The 6729-nt window shown below is 36.3% G+C and overlaps 1 pseudogene; it reads right to left on the reverse strand.

Annotated features, from left to right (window-relative positions):
- Nucleotides 1-681: 681 nt before the first annotated feature.
- On the reverse strand, nucleotides 682-3464 carry LOC148945090 (uncharacterized; annotated as a pseudogene).
- Between the last annotated feature and the right edge of the window lie 3265 nt (nucleotides 3465-6729).

The following is a 6729-nucleotide window of genomic DNA, read 5'->3' on the forward strand; positions in this document are numbered from 1 at the left end:
CACACTACAATGGAAATCAGGACGAATCAAAAATTAAAGTGAAGAACAAAGAAATATGTGGCTAAAAGATATGTAACAGTGGAGATATTCGAAGAAATATTGCGAGACACAAAAAACTATGCCAAGGGTTACATGAAAATGTCCAGGATAATGTAAATCAGCCTGCTGCTTCACTGGAGCAACAGCCATGGATACGAGACAAGTGACAATGAAAATCGATATATATAAAAGCCTGTCTATCACATCACAAATAAAAAATCGTTAAACACATACAAAAAGTCAAGGATGATGTAAATCAACCTCCTGCTTCACTGTAGCAACGGCATCGGATATGAGACAAGTGACTATGAAAATGGTGGAAAGAAAAAGATGGAATATCACGTGGCTTTCCACTCTCTGAAATCATGTACACCAGGCAGTGCTTACCAAGCGTGGTGGGAGTGTGCAAAGAACGGCGGACCTGGGGGAGCTATACCAAGAGTGTTGGAACTATGTCAAGCATGGTGGATATGGGACAAGCCTGGTAAAAGGACGCGACTTTGATCATCACAGCAAGCTGGGAATGTACATTACACACTTACTAATTAAAATTAAAGAGCCGTAATAATCACATCACATCACATCAAAAATACAAGTACATCAAAATGCATCACATAAAATACATCAAACACAAAGATTCATTTATTCCAAATCAGACCAAAATATTTCTTCAAAACCGCTGTTTTCATGCGCTGAATGACTGGTGGATTCTTCGTTGTCTCCCGATCCCTTCTGTGTATTTTTCTTGTTGTCCACGTCAACCAAACTTGACCTTCTTTTCTTCCCTCTTTTGGTTTCTTGAGACGAGCTTGGCTCTCTGGTGTTCATATCCTCTGAGACCATAGGCTCTCTGATTTCCATATTCCTTACCAACCTCGAGTCTAAAATTTCAGGTAGTAAGGATTCATTCCAGAGAGCTTCAAGTTTTGGAAATATTTTCGCCCAGTATTCTTTCGACCGGTGAACTGTAATTGTATCCCAGTCATCAATGGAGTAAAAAACTATTAAGGGGCATATCTTTCTATCTAGTATCTCGAGTTGACCTTGTATCTGGGAAAAATACCTATGATTTTTTTTAACTGAAGACCTTCACTGGATAATTCAATAAAAAATCCTTTGACTAGATTTTTGGACTGAGCAGCATCATAAATGGTTTTGAATTCTGGTATATTATGTACAGTTTTTATCTCTATAGGTGTGCCATCAGAGAGCAATCCATCTACAGATACACAAAGATATTGATGTTGTGGATGCACATTAAGTCCTATTTCATCTCCCTTTATGACTTTTAAGTTGAATTTCTTTTCATATGCTTCTAGAGCAACTACTTCTAAATCCAAACCCTTTTTCATAAGGGCAGAGCAGAATCTAGATGCCAAATTTCGAATTTGCTTAACAATTGGGGCAACTCTAATGCTATTTTTTCTAGTTGCAATTCTATGAAAATAACTGCTCGTTATTCTTCTAGATCTCTCTTCAACCCAGTTCTCATTTTTTGATTGCCCCTTGGTATTATAAAACAAACGGCTAATGCTAGCACTATCCAATTTTAAATGTTGCTTAGTATATTTTTGTCTGGCTGAGCTTATTTCATCAGAAGTCATATCTGGCTTATTGCAGTTTGGTCCATATTCCCGATCGCCAAAGTTGTTATTTCTGTTTTTTAACTTAGCAAAATGTTTTCCTCCAAGAGAACTATAATAACTGGTCAAATTACGTTTAGATCTTAAGCGATGTTCTGCTGTTTTTTTGCAATACTTTTTCGTCAAGCAAGAAGGACTGGACCTAAAAATATTTTTCCAAGCTAATTGATGCCATTTTGGACCTGAATTATAAGCAAGGCTGGCTCCATTTACTCTTGCATGGTATGAACCTCCCTTAGACCGGCTTATTTGCTTTCCCCCGATGAACTTTGCAACAACTGACATGTAGCTTTCAGCTAAGTTTGTAGTTACGTCATTTCGGAGCTGCTCTGATTTTCGACACACAACCTCTACCCCTGGCATAACATCCTCAAACACGTGCATGGGCAGAGTATTCCACCGACTTTCTATTTTGTCATTAATGAATTTAGGGCAACCGGAATCGGATTTTGTGGGGTTTCCAAAAACTTGATACGGACCTCTTTTTAACAGGCTCTTCAATTCTTCCGCTGTTTCATTATTTTCGGAATTTATTTTGATCGAACCCCTTAAATTTTTGGTCAATTGCTGGATAATTCCTCTGGGAAGAAATTTGGGGTACAAACCTTTCTTATTTTTCCACAAGTTATATAGATGCGTTGTATAGTTCTTTGTGACGTGATTGGCACATTCATCTTTCCGTATGTTTGAACCGTAAGAGACACACTGTTTTAGCTTATAAAAAACACTTGAATCACCGTCACCAATAAACTCTAAAAACTGTAATCCATGCATCTCTTCACTGGAACGAAAGCCTTCAACTAGAATGTCTGTTTCCATGCTCTTCGAATTTCCGTTATAGTTCAGAAAACAGAAATGGTCTTTAGGACTTACTTTAGAGTTTGCAAAAGAAAAACACATATAAAAATATTTATTTTTTATGCCAATATATAACAGTTTTTTCGTCAATGCATTTATGATAACCGCAACACAACCTTTGGCTGAATAATCATGCCCTTTGCTACGCTTATTCTACCCTCCATCACATATCACTTTTATCCAGTATGAGTCCTCTTTATACCTATCTTCATGAATGGCTAATTGTAAGGCCTCTCGTCCATTTTCTCGCAAAATTTCCGACGAACTATTCATCCAAGCACTACACAGCTGTCTTTCAATACGGGAATAAACTATTTGCGACATTGGCTTCACTCCAAGCACTCCGAAGAGTTCACACTATGTAGAATATCCACCTCAAGTGCCCATGGCTCCCCACACGGCCTTCAAATTCAAGCAACCTTTTAAAATTGAGTCTTTTTTTGAGAAAGTAACCTGTTTACTTTCTGTACTAAAGCATGAAAGATATTATTTTACACTTGTTACTGGACAATCTGGTTCATTTTTAATCCTCTTTTCCCAGTTACACTTTTTACATTTAACTTTCAGTTCAGTTTGCAGGCCTTTCTGTTCTAATTGTTTTATTATCAAATTATCATATGATAGTCTACAACTAATCTTGTGTGTGAATACAGAAGCTACTTCACTGAGGAAATGTCTTAGATTTACAATGCAATTTCCATCTGAAATTCCAGATAAGTCAATATCGGTAAATGTTGCTGACCTATCGATACCAGAAGAACCTCCACCGCTTCCCAAATTCTGTGCTTCGTTTAGTTTAGGATTTACTGAAAGTTCTTCTGTAATTTCAGATAAGGTTGAAAAATCATCTTTTTGTTCTCCAAGCCGTACCTTCCTAAAAATAAAAAATGAAACATAAAAAGGAATGCTGGTTGATAAACTCATCATTCACAACATATATACACATAAGGGAAGTAATTATTGATGTATTGGAAACACTACTACTACTAACAACTCACCGCAGCACTAAGTCACCTGAGGCCAAAACAGCTACACACGCCCCCAACCCATCTTATTCTATTCAAAGCCCCCTTTTTACACCCTCCTTGGAAGTTTCCATTTCCCTTGAATCTTTCTTTATGACATCATTCCACTCCAACCACAGACGACCTGCTTTCCGTTTAGCTCTAGGTGGTTGACCGAAAAGAAAAAATCTTCAGCAGTCTGTTATCTCTCATGCGCACAACGTGCCCTAACCATCTCAAATTTTCTCTCATTATAGTCATAGAAAGAGGGATTTGACCACACTGGGGCAAATCCGGATTGACTACTCCCTCTTAATTTATTAACATGTCAATACAACATTTTATTATCATGCCGTCTAGCTGCATCTTCCAGATCCTCGGCAATTTTAGCCAAGGTCTCCACTTCACACCTCCTGAGTTCTTATTTTTTGCTTTCTCCACTTTCATTACATTTTTATTTTCATATGATCCATTGGAAGTGATCTGTTTTATACAGCTCATAAGGATAGATATAACTTTACAAATCTCAGGAATAGCTCAGGGATAGATTATTGTTTTTTCCCTTTAGAAACTACTATAAAAAAAAGCCGAAGTAAAGCTTATTGCATATCATTATATACCAGAACTCCCGTGTCAAGGCCCTGGGATGTCTTCTTCATAGCTTCACAAGTCTGATAGCTGGAAACCAGGCGCTAGAAAGGCCCCCTACTCCCCCTCCTCGCCCAAAAAACAAAGCTAAAAAACTTTCAAGCAAGTTTGCTTCCTCTATTGGATATCCTGGAGGCAAGTAGGCTAGTTAATCTTCCTCCAAATCATAAAACATCCTTTCATCTGAAACAGAAATTTATATTGTTTGTGTAGAGCTGGTAAGATTTTTCTGCATCCTCCTCCATAAAATTACATTGTACGTGTCTGGGAAGCCTAATGTGAATTTGTCTCCTAACCATTGTACATATAAAAAAAGGTTTTTTCCATAAATTTTAGATTGAAGGGGATGTAAACCCAGAACCCATCGGAAGCAATTTTAAAAGCTTCTGGACTGGATATTAGTATATGTAATATTTACTTACCGGTATTTTAAATTCAGCCACCTTCTGTTTATATTTTCTTCCTCATGGCTCAAAGGTCTTTTTGACAGTTTCTATCCGAAAGTCATAATGATATACAGAACAGAGTCCAATCAAAATTGCGGGCTTTCTTCCTATTGGCTGACGAAATAACGCTACCAAGCGGGAAAAAGTGGGAAAATAAAGTAAAAATCGAGCATTTTTTATATTTTTATTTTTTTGCTTTTATATTTAATTTGTGATAGACATCAGACACTTTCTGTAATCATTGTAGATTATAAAATCTGCATACTGTCCAAAATTCTAGCCTTTGGAGCAGATTTCATGCCTTATAGAAATAAAATAATGAAAACTGAAAATAATTTTTTGCACCAAAAAAAAATAAAAATTAATAATTCTGCAACCAACATTTTTTTTTTAAATACCAGTAGAATCAACCGCAAAAATATCTACTTTCATTTCCCATCTACTAAATTTTTATTCAACAAACTAAAATAACTTGTTTTCTTTTTTTCGACAAAAGTAAACAAATATATAGAAAAAGTGAAACCAACATTATTTTACTTTTTAACTCGGGAGTCGTCAAAAAAAAAATCAGCGCAAAATCACTTATATCGCAGCAGTTATTCCCGATTTCCTAGCATAGGGAAAATAGCATTAGCCACTAATAAAGACGATTAGCCTTAAAGACAATATGAGACCCCATTTGTTAATTAGCGTAGCTGCAAGATCACATGGAACGGCTAAGATCATTCGGTTGAAACTTTCAGAAAATATCAATTGTGATATTGGACTAAATCGGAAAGCACCATGTCCAATCAGGTTGCAAAATGGCATGTTTGCAATATCGCAGGAATAGCTAAGGGTTTTAAACTTAAACTTTCAGAGGATGTTGGGGCATATTTTAAACTTAATAAGAAATACAACTATATGCATCGTGGTTGCCAAATGGGCGTGTCCGCAATATCTCAGGAACAGCTAATGGCATTTAGTTGAAAATTTAATATATTGAACTTATAAAGAGAAAGCCATAATGTTCAAAATAGTCCAAAGCCCAAAAAACTATATTTCTGAGGCTGAACACCCCCCCCCCGTCCCCGTAGTAAGGACCGTAAGTTATGCAAGTTGCCCATTGTTACCATGTAAGGTTTATAGAAGGGGTGGTTGTTCAAATTTTGATTGAAAATCGAAAGTTTTAGTGGCCAAATAAATATGCCTCCAAGGTTGACAAACCACCTCCCAGCCTCCGGGCAAAAGTCAAAAGCTATGCAATTTGCCCATCGTTGACATATTAGGATTTTTATTGGAAAAGAGGACATGTTTAATCCTGGGTCTCCAAAAAGGCTTAGGGTATAAAGGTGAAACTTTAAGGAAATGTTGAGAGGGATGCCGAGCACAATTAAAACACTCTATATGCTTGCTTGTGGTGAAAAGGGAGTATCAGTAATATCTAAAGAGTGACGGAATTTATTAAGTTGAAAATTTCTAGGTATGTTGAGGAGATGTTGAAGAGGAATTTTAGGGTAGCCATCCCCCTCCTTACTATTTTTTGTTGCCTCTTCTGCACAACAGTGATCGAAATTTGGGAGTTGTTATTTTGTTCAAAACGAGTCAAAAGGTCTAATAGTTATACTTCCAAGGATATCATGCGCCGTAGCCTCATCATTTGGAAAAGGGGAAATATTTGAGTATGTGTGTTTAAGAAAAGGCTAAGGGCATTAAGGTAAAACTTTGGAGAATACTGAGGAATATGTATACTAAATCAAAAGATACTATAGGTATCTAGTTTATCAAGAAGAAAGATCTAAAACATTATAACAACGGGCATGTTGGGTATTGAGTTGAAACTTTCAGGATATGTTTAGGGGGATGTTGAAAACTGGTTGGAGGGTCTTCAACCCCATTCCATATCTTTTTAGCTTCCCTCCCTCCAAAAACATATTTCATATATACTTATTTTATATATTTTCAACATTGGAAAATAAACAGAAATACAGTGTTATATTTTTGTAGTGTGTTGTATCTTGAATACAATGCACAGTATTGTATCTTGAAGCGTTGAGATTTCCGGGAATTAATATTCTTAATCATAAAATGTTTTATTTATTTTCATTAGTT

The sequence above is a fragment of the Artemia sp. Qi Xiang Cuo genome, chromosome 13 (genome assembly GCF_049724085.1).
Source record: "Artemia sp. Qi Xiang Cuo chromosome 13, ASM4972408v1, whole genome shotgun sequence".
In the NCBI taxonomy this organism is placed as follows: domain Eukaryota; kingdom Metazoa; phylum Arthropoda; class Branchiopoda; order Anostraca; family Artemiidae; genus Artemia; species Artemia sp. Qi Xiang Cuo.